We start from the raw sequence: 14,657 nt of genomic DNA, 5'->3' as shown, positions 1-14,657 counted from the left end.
ATTGTTATTGTTTTAAAAGATACATAATCCCTTTATTACCCATTCCCCAGTTTTGCATTAACAACACAGTTATATTAATATACTTTTAACCTCTGTGATTACCTTGTATCTAAGCATCTTCTGACAGCCCCCTGATCACATGACTAACTATTTATTATCTATTGACTTGCATTTAGTACTGTGCTGTGCTAAATCTTAAATAACTCCCCGGGTGTGGACACAGTGTTATCTATATGGTCCACATGAACTATCGGACTCTTGTTGTAAAAAGCAATTAAAAAAACATGTGACAAGAGGCGGCCTTCAAGGGCTTAGACATTGGCATATGAGTCTACCTAGGTTTAGTTTCAAATACCAATATAACAAAGCAAATTTGATGATAAAAGAAAATTAGAAAGTTGATTAAAATTACAAGTCCTATCTGAATAATGAAAGTTTAATTTTGACTAGACTGTCCCTTTAAGATATAATAAAAACTTCATTTTGGAAATGTAAATACCATTAGATAACTCATTAGAAGACAAGGGAGAACTATAAAGGGAAATAATTGCTGGCAGTGTGTTAAGACTGTACAGTGAAGTATCTGCTACCAAGCAGCCTTTTAACATGCTCTAGATCTCTACACTAGCAGTGGGCACTGATTAGTAAGTAAGCACTGTGCATATGTACACATGGAGCAGAAATTATTTAAAATTAAATAATAAATACTGCAGTCTGTTTTTCTAATACACTTTGTTGTGCAGTAGTCTGTTGATGCTGCAAAGACCAAGTATGAACAAAAACACTGCCAATCCTTAACAGGAAATGCCCAGCAATTGACAGCAACATGTGTTCAATATTTCTGATTGGCCCATTAGCAATACATTGTGGTACTCGAGTAGGATTTTACTATGTGTTTAACCACTCTGCAGTGTTAAACACACTTAACAATGAACATCTATATAATAATAAACTACCATAACACATTCTAGCATTATATCCCTTTAAAAGAAAGAATATTTTGGTCTGGAAGTGGAGAAATTTGATCATGATTGACCGGGGCTGGGGCGAGTCGTCTACATTAACCCTCTCGGGGCCTACTCTATGAGCTCGTTCTACTCCACCTTTAAGATCCTGAATGGGAATCCCTAACAATGAGGGGAGTGTATTTTCAACAAAGTGGATGATATCTGCTTGCTTTACTGATTCAGGTAGACCCAAGAGGCGCACATTATTGCGTCTTGACCTATTTTCTAGGTCATCTATTTTTAACTGCAGGGCCGTGGCCCGTCTTTCTAAGGATTCAATTTTGTTGGAGTTAGACACATTAGAATCCTCCAGGTCAGAGATTCTATTCTCCGCCTCTGCTACACGTGTGGAGAACTGTTTAACATCGTCTGTGAGGGTATCAACCCCTCTTTGCAGGTTGTCAATTTTGGGCATAAACAGTAAAGATATCTGCTTAACAATAGGGTGTGTGTCAAGTGACCCATTCTCTGAGCATGCTTCATTGCTAGTCCCTAGGCCGGATGGGTCGGCTCCAGATTTGTTTCTGCCAGAGCCCGTTTTGCTACGACTTGCCATGGGGGAGTTGGTTAAGAATTTATCCATATACCTCTGAAAATGACAAGACTGTTTACATATGTAGTTGGTATTCTAACAGCAGACTATTAAACCCGTGCTAACCGGTAAATGGAGCAGTGTGTGTGAATAATTTCAAAAGTGACTGTGAGGTCTTGTCAGTAAAGAAAACCATATGTTGGGGTAAACAGGCAGTGCAATGTGGATTGTACAGTTTTTCTCCTTCCAAGAAAGAAGGGTACCAAGACAGGCCTGTCAGCGCAGCGGTTTGCTAATGCCTCTTCAAAAGGGTAGGGGGACACAAAGGGTCTCTTAAGGGTTAACTTAGGGTGACCGTGTTAGCTACTTGCACAGTCCTGGTGTAAAAATAGAAGAGAGCAAATCCGCTGACCTGAGTGGCGTGCGGGGTACTGACTACATGTCACTCCATACGCCACAGGGAATGACAAGAATAATTGTAAATGCCAATAGTAATCTATCAGCCAACCATTAAACCCCCTACAATCAATATAGAACACAGTAACTGTGGGTTAACTAGTGAAAAATAACAGTTTCCTAACATGGGAAAAAAACATGGGTTAATGCATGTATTTAGCACAACAATGATTATTAGTAAAACAGTTCCTCTTCCCTCTAGTGCAGGTGGGAGGCAGCACCAGTTCATCAGCCCAGCAACCTTTATGCCTCCCCCCAGGGGGGTATAGGTCTAATGTTCACTTATCTATGTGTTGGGGATATCAGCGTCGATTGGTACAGTTTTACTGCTAGATATGCAATGAGAGGGGCAAATTGGCAGGTCTGAGTGATTTACCCAAAGGTTGAAGTGTAACTTGCCCACAAACTCAGACTATGGAAGATCCTGCAGAGTCCAAGGTTCCTGCCCCTAATGGTGTCCCTTGGGGGCTATTGCGTATTTAGCACTGTTACTTTTCTCTTTTTACTTTTTTTTTTTTTTCCCCCTTTTTTTCAAGACAAGGATTCTTCTTCCCGCACAAGGGCAGGCCCAATGCCTGCAATTGGCAATGTAGTAAAATGGCAGGGGTTGTATAACTTCGCTACAGAATATGAAAAGGGCCCACTGGCTGGGCTAAGTAATGAACCCAAAAGTTAAGCACTGCCTATAGAAGGCTCTCTAAGAACCAAATTTCCTGGCCTCAGTAGTGACCCAAGAGGTATGTTGTGCAGGCAGCCCTGTCAGACACGTTAGGTAAAGATACTTGTCTCCTTCACATAGAGATGTGTTAAATGTTGTGACAAGAGTTACAATAGGGCCCGTGTCTCCATACCCTCCGATAACTTAGAGGGATGTTAATATGTTCATGCGCCCCAACAAACCAGGGTGTTATTGCTGGTAAAAGTGTCTCTAGCAGTATTTGGGTGTGATACTTTACCCCCTCTGTACTCCGGAGCCTGCACTCGCCATGAGGGTTGGAGGCCTCGCTTTCAAGATGGCGCCTGTTTTCGCGCGAGCCGAGACTCCCTCTGTGTCCTCCACTCCGGTGTATTTAGCCCAAACTGGCCTGCTGGTGTCGGGATCAGTGATCGGCAAGTCTGCTTCTCAGTCTGGCAGACGCCGAACCTCCGGGGCAGTGCGGTGAACAGTCCTTGTAGCGGTGTGGCGGCAGAGGCAGGCTGTGATCCACGCGGGAACTCGATGGCGCTTTCCTCCCAGTAAGTGTCTCCTTAGCGAGACCGGTCACCCTCCGGGTTCCGCCAGCTGCCTATGTTATTAAGCGGGTCTTTTTACAGCCTCCTGAGCTGCATGTATGCGGCGCGCCACTTCAGCGTTTCTTGTTGTTAGACCTCCGTGGGGGAGCGATGTACAGCTCCTGTAATAAGTGTGAAGGGAGTCTCTTACACTTCACCTCCACTCCGGACAGCAAACTCTGTCAAGGAATTATTCGTGGCCACAGGGGTTGTGACAGCAAGGTAAAGGGCAGCCTAGAATTGGTTTTAAAGTTGATTTTCTATGCTGTTTTATGCGGAGCTCCCTTCACCTGCTGCTTCTCCCTTGGCCCGCCCACCGGAAGTCAAGAAAGAATATTTTAACCAACAGAGATGACCATTGTAATAGAAATAATGCTAAAAAAATTGTTTGGAAAGAATGACTTAATTATACAGTTCTATTAAAAAAGAAGTTTTTTTACAGTTTTGGATCCACAATATAATAGCTTTTATTTTAAAACAGTCCTTCATTTAAATGTGTCTGTTTTAGGTTTAGTCTTCTGTAAGTACAAGGCTGTTATCTGGACATGACACAATTTAAGATATATATATATATATATATATATATATATATATATATATATACACACACACACACACACACATTATATATATATATATATATATATATATATATATATATATATATTAGGGCTGTGCGAAATGGGGGGGAATCACGATTTTTTGCGATTTAATCACGATTTTCTTATAAATTATTATAACACCTTAATTTTTCATAAAAAAATGTATTTAACACTACAGAATCTTTACACACACAGACATATATTATATATATATATATATATATATATATATATATATATATATATATATATATAATTCCCCGGGAGGGGAATTTAAAAAAACAACTGCACAACTGTTAAATGTCGGTCACGGTAACTGGCTCCTTCACTGAGTGATTAGGGATTACTGTACTGCAGAGACGCTAAGGCTGGATTGCTAAAGTCAGTGCACGTCAGCACCCCCTGTAACCCCCATAAGCCCCCCTCTGTAACCTACATAAGCCCCATCAGCTCCCACTGTAACCACCAATAAGCACCCCCTTTAACATAATAAGCACCGCCTGTTACCACCATTAGCCCCCAACCCACATAAGTCCCAGGGCACCCCCCTCCCTGTAACCCATATCAGCCACAGTGCAATTTGGAACAGCTGATTTTAGGAGGTTGGGCCTCTTGCGCATGCGAAGTGACGTCACCAGAAGTGACGGGGTTCCAAATTCCTAAGAGAGTGACAATTCAACAAGACACCAGCCCTCCTGTACGGCATAGGTGTCGTCAAAGGGGGCGGGGCTAAAAATTGCATCCTCTTGTGGTTTTGAAACCACAGCGATTAATCGCGGTTTTAAATTTCATATGCGATTAATCGTGCAGCTGTAATATATATATATATATATATATATATATATATATATATATATAGGGAGACTAGAGAGAAATGCACTCACAGGAACTAACAACCAGCTCAATACCATTGTTTAGCCCAGTAATGCTTTTCACAGAGTAGAATTCTCCTGTAGTATATCAGTCTGACCCCGCCCATTACGGCCAGTCCAGCGCCGAAATACTAGTCTCCCTATATATATATATATATATATTTTTTTTTTTAATTTTTTTTACCAAGCATTCTATGAGCTGTATATCTCAGTCATTGTGATTTAGCATTCTTTCATTGTTTGAGGGAGTCTATGCTCTCACTTTGCCACGTTTAATGCATCCAATTTGGTAATTAATTACTAACATGGCATTACATTAATATACCATATTAGGAATGCCAAGATTATGATATATATAGTTGTATGCAAAAGTTTAGGCACCCCTGACAATTTCCATGATTTTCATTTATAAATAATTGGGTGTTTGGATTAGCAATTTCATTTTGATCTATCAAATAACTGAAGGACACAGTAATATTTTAGTAGTGAATGAGGTTTATTGGATTCACAGAAAATGTGCAATATGCATCCAAACGAAATTAGACAGGTGCATAAATTTCGGCACCCCAACAGAAATATTGCATCAATATTTTAGTAGAGCCTCCTTTAGCAGCAATAGCAGCCTCTAGATGCTTCCTATAGCCTGTAATGACTGTCTGGATTCTGGATGAAGGTATTTTGGACCATTCCTCCTTGCAAAGCATCTCCAGTTCAGTTAGGTTTGATGGTTGCCGAGCATGGACAGCCCACTTCAAATCACCCCACAGATTTTCAATGATATTCAGGTCTGGGGACTGGGATGGCCATTTCAGAACATTATACTTGTTCCTCTGCATAAATGCCAGAGTAGATTTTGAGCAGTGTTTTGGGTCGTTGTCTTGTTGAAATATCCAGCCCCGGCGTAACTTCAACTTTGTGACTGATTCCTTAACATTATTCTCAAGTATCTATGCGAACCTCAACTTTAACAAGATTCCCAGTACCGGCACTGGCCACACAGCCCCACAGCATGATGGAACATCCACCAAATTTTACTGTGGGTAGCAAGTGTTTGTCTTGGAACGCTGTGTTCTTTTGCCGCCATGCATAACACCCCTTGTTATGACCAAATAACTCAGTCCACAGAACCTTCTTCTAAAATGAAGCTGGCTTGTCCATATGTGTGTTTGCATACCTCAAGCGACTGTTTGTGGCTTGTGTGCAGAAAAGGCTTCTTCCGCATTACTCTCCCATAAAGCTTCTCCTTGTGCAAAGTGTGCTGAATTGTTGAATGATGCACAGTGACACCATCTGCAGCAAGATGATGTTGTAGGTCTTTGGAGGTGGTCTGTGGGCTGTTTTTGACCGTTCTCACCATCCTTTGCCTCTCCAATATTTTACTTGGCCTGCAACTTCTGGCCTTATCAAGAACTGTGCCCATGGTCTTCCATGCCCTAACTATGTTCCTCACAGTGGAATCTCTGCAATAGCTTTTTATAGCCTTCCCCTAAACCATAATGTTGAACAATCTTTGTTTTCAGGTCATTTGAGAGTTGTTTTCAGAGGAGAGTCAAAGAGAACAACAACTTGCAATTGGCCACTTTAAATACCTTTTCTCATGATTGGATGCACCTGTCTATGAAGTTCAAGGCTTAATGGGCTCACCAAACCAATTGTGTGTTCCAATTAATCAGTGCTAGGTAGTAACAGGTATTCAAATCAACAAAATGACAAGGGTGCCTACATTTATGCACCTGTCTAATTTCGTTTGGATGCATATTGCACATTTTCTGTTAATCCAATAAACCTCATTTCACTATTGAAATATTACTGTGTCCTTCAGTTATTTGATAGATCAAAATGAAATTGCTTATCCAAACACCCAATTATTTATAAATGAAAATCATGGAGATTATCAGGGGTGCCTAAACTTTTGCATACAACTGTGTATATATATATATATATATATATATATATATATATATATGCGCACACACATATACATACACATATTACACACACACTGTCAAGACACTTTATTACAAACCTACAGTGAAAAATGTTATTGGACCTCAGAGAAACAGCTGCAATAATTAGAAAAACACTACAGAGGTGTTAATCAAGACTCATTAATTTTTTTTTTTTAACTCTTCTGGGTCAGAAACTCTAACTAAAAAACTTAAATTAGTGAATATATGCTCTACTAATTTAATCATATAGACATATACCCTTTAAAAAAAAAAAAAAATATATATATATATATATATATATACATACATACATACATACATGTATATGAAGCATATGATTTTGAAGAAAAGGAACATGTGCTCTTGAAATTCATGAGGCATTTTATCTTATGTACGTAACTTTAACAAAAAATATATTATTATTTGAATCTTTGTTTCTAGTGCCTATATCTATATCTATATACAGGTAGCCCTCACTTTACGCCGGGGTTAGGTTCCAGAAGGAATGGTTGTAAATCGAAACCGTTGTAAATTGAAACTCAGTTTATAATGTAAGTCAATGGGAAGTGAGGGAGTTGGGTTCCAGGGCCCTCTCAAAATTGTCATAAGTAACACCTAATACATTATTTTTAAAGCTTTGAAATAAAGACTTGAAATGCTAAACAGCATTATAAACATAATAAAATAATCACACAACACAGAATATATCATTAAAATAAGTTAAATGAACAAAAACATTTGCTAAACAGCATTATAAACCTAATAAAATAATCAAACGACACAGACTTCACTTGCATTTTTCTGCAAACAGTTCTTTCTATGCATTCCAATCTGGACTGATTTATAGACAGGAAGATCTTGTTCCTTTAAAATCTGCTCGATTGCTCAGGTCTGGTTAAACTGATTAATTTCAGCTTGCTTGGCTTTGCTGCAACACAAGCGGACAGCTCCACCTACTGGCTATTTTAATAAATGCACTGCTTCTCAATGCTTTTCAATAGCAGTCACATGACTGGAAAAAAAGGTTGTTATTCTGAAACGGTGTAAATTGAACCGTTGTAAAACGAGGGCCACCTGTATAAAACTAGTTGGAAGGACAGGCTCTGCCACTGGATTCTGGGCTATTATTGTGTGATGCACACAAACACAGGTTGCCAGTCTGTTAGGTGATAAAATATTGAAAAAAAAATGGTTACAATTTTAGTGTCCAAAAAGCAATGGCCGCTGCCATGTTGTAACCTATGTGTCCTTTTCTGCTGAAGCCAATTAGGGGCAGTTATGAATGGGTAACTAGAGTATAGTAGTGTTAAAGGGACATTAAACCCAAATATTTTCTTTCATGATTCAGATAGAGAATACAATATTAAAGGGACACTGAACCCAAATTTTTTCTTTCGTGATTCAGATAGAGCATGCAATTTTAAGCAACTTTCTAATTTACGCCTATTATCAAATGCTCTTCATTCTCTTTGTATCTTTATTTGAAAAGCAAGAATGTAAGTTTAGATGCCGGCCCATATTTGGTGAACAGCCTGGGTTGTTCTTGCCGATTGGTGGATAAATTCACCCACCAATAAACAAGTGCTGGCTCTTTAGCTTAGATGCCTTCTTATTCAAATAAAGATAGCAAGAGAACGAAGAAAATTTGATAATAAGAGTAAATGCTTAAAATTGCATGCACTATCTGAATCAAGAAAGAAAAAAATTGGGTTCAGTGTCCCTTTAAGCCACCGAGGTAATGTCCGACTGGAATCTGATGAATCGGGACGACTCCAGGAGGGGCCAAGCCCTCAGAGCGTTGAATATCGCCCGAAGTTCCAGAATATTTATTGGAAGAGTCGACTCCTCTCGAGTCCACCTGCCCTGTGCCCTTCTAGCACCCCATCCTGATAGACTTGCGTCCATGGTCACAATCTCCCAGGATGGCCTCAAAAAGGAAGTCCCCTGGGACAGCTGTCCCGGGCGGATCCACCAAGAGATTGATACCCTCACTCGGTTGTCCAGAGAAATCTGTTGGGATAGATCTGAGTGATAGCCGTTCCACTGTCTCAACATGCAAAACTGAAGAGGTCTGAGATGGAACCTAGCAAATGGAGCGACATCTATGCTGGATACCATGAGCCCAATCACCTCCATACACCTGGCCTCCGCCAGACTGCAGGACGGAGCCTGGACCAGAATATTGTCTAGATAAGGGGCCACCGCAATACCTTTGGCTCTCGCTACCGCGAGCAGAGCTCCCAGAACCTTCGTAAAGACTCTTCGGGCAGTTGCCAGACCTAACGATAGGGCCACAAACTGGAAGTGTTGGTCCAGAAATGCGAATCTTAGGAACTTGAAATGGTCCTTGTAGATTGGCACGTGGAGATAAGCATCCTTCAAGTCTATTGTCGTCATAAATTGCCCATCTTGAAGTAGGAGCAGAATCGATCTGATCGTCTCCATTTTGAACAATGGGACTGACAGAAACTTGTTTAAACATTTTAGGTCTAGAATTGGGCGGAACGTGCCCTCCTTCTTTGGGACCACTAAAAGGTTTGAATAGTACCCTAGACCCCTTTCCACTAGAGGTACTGGAACAATAACTCAGAGAGAGGAGAGATCCCGCACACACTCAAGAAAGGCATCTCTCTTCTCTGGCCTTAAAGATAGGTTTAACAAGAGGAATCTGCTCCTGGGCGGATGAGACTTGAACCCTATCCTGTAACCCTGGGCGACAACCTCCAGAACCCAAGGATCCTGTACATCTATCGTCCAAGCCTCTGCAAACAGAGATAGTCTGCCCCATATGTGATCCAGAGACTGATCGGGGGACGCCCCTTCATGCCGACTTTGACTCTGCAGGCTTTTTGCTCTGCATGGACTTGTTCCAAGAGTGAGCTGGCTTCCAAGATCCCTTTGACTGCTCGGTCTTCGCAGTAGGCTGCTGGCGCTGAGGCTTGTCTGAACAAAAGGGACAAAAAGTAGAGCCCTTAGGCTTGTTCTTCTTAACCTGCGGAAGGAAAGCACCCTTGACTCCCATGACCGTGGATATGATAGAGTCCAGTTCTGGACCAAAGATAACCTTCCCCTGAAAAGGAAGGGATAGCAATCTAGACTTGGAAGTCATGTCAGCTGACCACAACTTTAATCATAGAGCCCTGCGGGCTAGAACTGAGAAACCTGATGTCTTAGCGTTCAGTGGAATAACCTGCATGTTTGCATGACAGATAAAAGAATTAGCAACCCTTAAGGCCTTAATCTTTTCTTGTATCTCCTCGAGGAGAGTCTCCACCTCGACCATAGCTGATAGTGCGTCACATCAGTAGGTAGCCACTCCAGCCACCGCAGCAATCGTCGCTGCAGGTTGAAAAACAAACCCCATGAGTTGAAACATTTTTCTCAACATGGATTTTAACTTTTTATCCATACGCTCCTTAAACGACAAACTATCCTCGAGGGGAATAGTTGTACGCTTAGCCAGCATGGAGATAGCTCCATCCACCTTAAGAATGGCCCTCCATAGCTCGTTCTGAGAGTGCGGAACGGGGAACAGCTTTTTAAACGAGTTAGAGGGAGAAAAGGACGAGCCAAGTTTCTCCCATTCCCTTTTAATAATAGTAGACATCTTAACGGGAACTGGGAAGGTCTGAGGTACCACCCTGTCCTTGTAAACCCTAACTTAGGGATTGAAGCTTCTTCCAGAAGTTTCGGTTCCGGAACCTCTAACATAGTAAGCACTTCTTTCAGTAAAAAGCGCAAATGCTCCATTTTGACCTTAAAATCTGGCTCCTCCGTAGTCGGAGGTTTAGAAAATGCCAATTCTGTCCCAGAGAGAGCGCCCAACGAAGCATCGGAGACGTCCTCATCATTGGATAATCTATCAGAGACATCCAACGGAGTAGATGACCCCTGGGACAGAAGGCTATGTCTTTCCCTTCGCAGGATGTGGTAGGGCATGGAAGGCCTCAGATACTGCTGTTCTCAACTGGGCAGTGAAGTTTGGCGGCCAAGAGGCCTCTCCCTCGGGAGGATTAGTAGGGCCCTGGGGAGCTGCATGTGTAATCTGAGATGAACGTAGGGAACGCACCTCACGGGACGGAGAGTCCTCAGAGGTGGACGACTCAGTAGTACTAAATATTTTATTCGTTTTAGACATTGCAATCTTGTCAAAGCATGTGGAACACAGTTGAGCAGGCGGTTCAACCTGCACCTCCTCACAATAAATACAAGTATTGGGTTTAGTTAAAGAGGGAGTATCCTCTAACAAATCAGAATCCTCCATAGCTTAAGCCTTTAATATGGACTAGATAAATTAAATGGCACCTTTATACACCAATGGCCTGGGCACTCACCACCTCCTATGACCCGGACCACAGAGAAACCATTACGTTTCCCGCAAATGCTGATCAGGAAAGAGGAAGTTGAAGAGGCCACACCTAGTAACAAAGTGCCATGCAGGACCGCCCCTTCATTATCGAGAAAAACGCACCAAAAAGAGGCTGCATCGATATTGACTGTGATATTTAATCCTTGGTTCTATACAGAACGACCCTGTCTTCATACGTTATCATAAGTGTATAAATGAAACGATCTTACCAGAATCTATGCCGTGAAACAGGAACACGGCCCTTCAAGTGTGACAGGTTAATAGCATCGCTCCTGACATGGACTTGAGTGCAGAAAGCAGGCAGCGAAACTCGTCAACGCTGATTGCTTAAGGAGCTATCATGAGTTGGGATGGTTTCGCAGGGACGACACTCCCTGCATCTCCGGACTCTAACTTTTGCCCATGCTCTCACTGAGAGGCTGACAAGGTTACTTAAAACTCCAGTCCCAATTCGAAGAGTACTACCCTCCATAAGAGACTACTCCAATTTTCCGACACTTCTCTGCCAACCTCCTGTGACAAAAGGCAAAGAATGACTGGGGGATGAGGGGAGTGGGGGAGGTATTTAAGCCTTTGGCTGGGGTGTCTTTGCCTCCTCCTGGTGGCCAGGTTCTTAGTTCCCACAAGTGATAAATGAAGCAGTGGACTCTCCTCCCATTAAGTTGGAAAAATGGGTTAAATGTCCCTTTAAATCCGGAGATTGCACTTCCATTGTACAGTGTCAGGGTGTCTTTTAGTGTAGTAAAACGTTACATGCTATAACTTTTTTGGCACATGTAAAGAATGCAAAATAAGCCAAATTCTAAACAGTTACTTGTTTGTGAAATGTGTCTTTACATTTACAAAGCCCTTCTGCTAAGTTTTAACGCATGTGCATGCAATTACTATTTCATATAGCTTGTTAGGGAAGTTCTTAAAGGGAAATGTGGCAGCTTGAGATTGTAATAGAAAATGGTTATGAGTAGTAAAAAGAAACTGCAATATACTTCCTGGCTTAATTTTGCCAATTTTCCTTTAATTTAACTTTGAAAATGGTGAGATTTTCAATTCTGCTTCAAATCTGTTGTCATTGGCCTCAACATGAGTGATGAGATAAGATTCTGCAAAACAATGCAAGTTTCCCTTACAAAATGGCAGTAGCTAACCTTGCATAATGCTGTAAATCCAGATTGGCCCCTTCAAAAAGGCAAAGTGTTAACACTATAGAAATTGCATTGTGTTTTGTGTCTAGGATTGATTCTACTGAGCTGTCAAGCCATCAAATCAAAAAGTGTGACACACATTATAATTATAATAATTATTAATATTATAGTTTCCATTCCTGGACAAAGTACCCTGAAGTATACCAGTAGGCACATGGTCCCATAATGCACTGATAAGGTTTATATTGACCTTACACCTAGCAAATGCCTTTCTGAAATCTACATCTGCTTAGGCCATAGTGGTATTTGCCCAAGGTGGTATTTACATTGAGGTAAGTAAGCACATGTAGGAACCATGCTCCCCATACAAAAACTATGCAACCCTCCACAAAGAGCCGCAACCATCAGAAAGACCCATTGAAGAGAGATAAAAGTACTCATTGCTGTATATGTCTGTGTTTGTCATATATATTTAATATCCTATATTCAATTAGCTGGAAGAAGTTAATGATTTATTCTGTATTAACATACATTGTTAACAATCCACAGCTAAAGTAAATGTTCTGACAAATCTCAAAGTTTTGTATATTTCCACTCCCCCGTATCATGTGACAGTCATCTGCCAATCACAAATGCATATAAGTATATTCTGTAAATTCATGCACATGCTCAGTAGGAGCTAGTGACTAACAAAGTGTAAATATAAAAAACTGCACATTTTGTTAATGGAAGTAAATTGGAAAGTTGCTTAAAATTGCATGTTCTATCTGAATCATAAAAGTTTAAAGGGTTAAACATCTTTACTTTGCTGCATTCTAAAAAATACACAACCACTTAGTTAAGGTTTCATTTTATTAAAGCTTACCTTAAAATGAAGCTTTAATGGTTAAGAAAATTATACAACAGTTTTCCCTGTAAACAGCCGTAACAGCCGCCCATAGATGTAGGCTGGAGTAACATAATGTATTCCCTCCCTTCCTCCAATGGCACTGCAGCACTGAACAGCTAATTACAATATTTAAATGAATGCCTCTCCTCAATCTCGGCATGCGCAATCTAATGTGTGGGCACTCGTATGTGCAATACATTCTTAATCGCTGATCAAGCGACTCTTCAACGGCATCCGGTGAGATGGTAATGACACGGCAGCTGAAACACTAGGAGAGAATTCCGATATGCGCATGCATTGAAACAAGTTCGTGTAAATGCACATGCGTGACGCCATATTAGTTCTACCTAGGTAGAACTTGTTAATTTGGCAGCATAATGACTGAAAATAAGGGTTTGGCAGCATATATATTTTCAATTGCAATTTGTATGTAAATTTAAAAAAATGGCTAATAGGTGTTATTTGTTGATTTAAACAACTAGATATGATGTTTCAAACAATGAAGAAAAAAAATTGAGGTTTACTATCCCTTTAATTTTGAGTTGAGTGTACCTTTAATTAAACTGAGCATTTACCTTGGGGTTGCATTTACCAGAGAAAGTATAATCTTACTGCTGGTCAAATATGCTAAGTCATAAGTGCTTCACTTGTGCCATGTTACCGAGGTATTCTGAAATCAACGCTTGTTAATAATGTCCTGCCACTTTCTCAGTTAACTGGCTTTGCTGAATGCCATGCCTCATAAAACCAGGATTTAAGTCTTTGCAGAGTAAAAAGCGTTTTATTCTCTCTCTCTCTGCTCCACCCCTTTAGGGTGACTGGTTACAGCCCAATCATAAGAATGACGGGACAGAATAAACAGCGCCAGACCCATGAAGTAAGTGTAAAATACTAGTGTCCAGACATTTAAGGTACTAGGCAACTTTCAATGTTATACAAACCTGAGACTCAGGCAGTGCTGCTGCTTTAACAGGACCCATTACCAATAGTAGTTTTATTTGCTTAATAAATTACATTGAAAAGCACAATGACCAGGACTCGAAGTTGTAAAATTGCCAAACATTGTCAGTGGCTATAAATAGTGAAATAATGTATTGCTTATTCACTTTTTATTTAATTCCCTATTGGTCACCACAACACATTACCTAGAAAGCTTTAAAAAGTGACTCTACATGACATTTTATAGAGTTCATAAATTACTAAAAACAGATGAATTTGGACAGATTTGTAGTCCACGAGAAAGACTCATTTAAAAAAATGCATTAATAAAAGACTCAGACTAGAAAAGAAAATCTCAAGTGGTGAAAGAATAGAAAACTCCCAAAGACAGATTAACAACACAAATGGTTACATTTATGTGAGAAGGAAAATACGTTTACTGAATTCCCAAATAGAATAAATATTGCCATTGACAATTAAATTAGAAGTAAAGAACTCACATATTTACTATAAACCACACATATACAAATACTGTTATTTAACGTCACTCACTTGTCCATTTTAACCCATGAGACTGAATCCATATCCAGTTATTTATAAATGTGTGGTTTATATTGGGGGGGGGGGG

General features: G+C 40.4%; 1 protein-coding gene and 1 long non-coding RNA gene across 3 annotated transcripts in view; one reads left to right on the top strand and one right to left on the bottom strand.

The window, feature by feature from the left end:
* The window catches only part of GMDS (GDP-mannose 4,6-dehydratase), a 1,339,054-nt gene that overhangs the window by 363,725 nt on the left and 960,672 nt on the right, over positions 1–14,657 (bottom strand). The gene's annotated exons all lie outside the window — the stretch shown is intronic.
* LOC128660702 (uncharacterized) overlaps positions 1–14,657 on the top strand; it is a 133,694-nt gene that overhangs the window by 47,718 nt on the left and 71,319 nt on the right. The window contains exon 2 of the long non-coding RNA XR_008402575.1: positions 13,904–13,967. This is a non-coding gene — a long non-coding RNA (uncharacterized LOC128660702). The remainder of the gene's footprint in view (positions 1–13,903; positions 13,968–14,657) is intronic.

This window comes from Bombina bombina, chromosome 5 (genome assembly GCF_027579735.1).
Source record: "Bombina bombina isolate aBomBom1 chromosome 5, aBomBom1.pri, whole genome shotgun sequence".
NCBI lineage: Eukaryota > Metazoa > Chordata > Amphibia > Anura > Bombinatoridae > Bombina > Bombina bombina.
The sequence above is the reverse complement of the archived record's forward strand: the minus strand, read 5'-3'. Positions and strand labels throughout refer to the sequence as shown.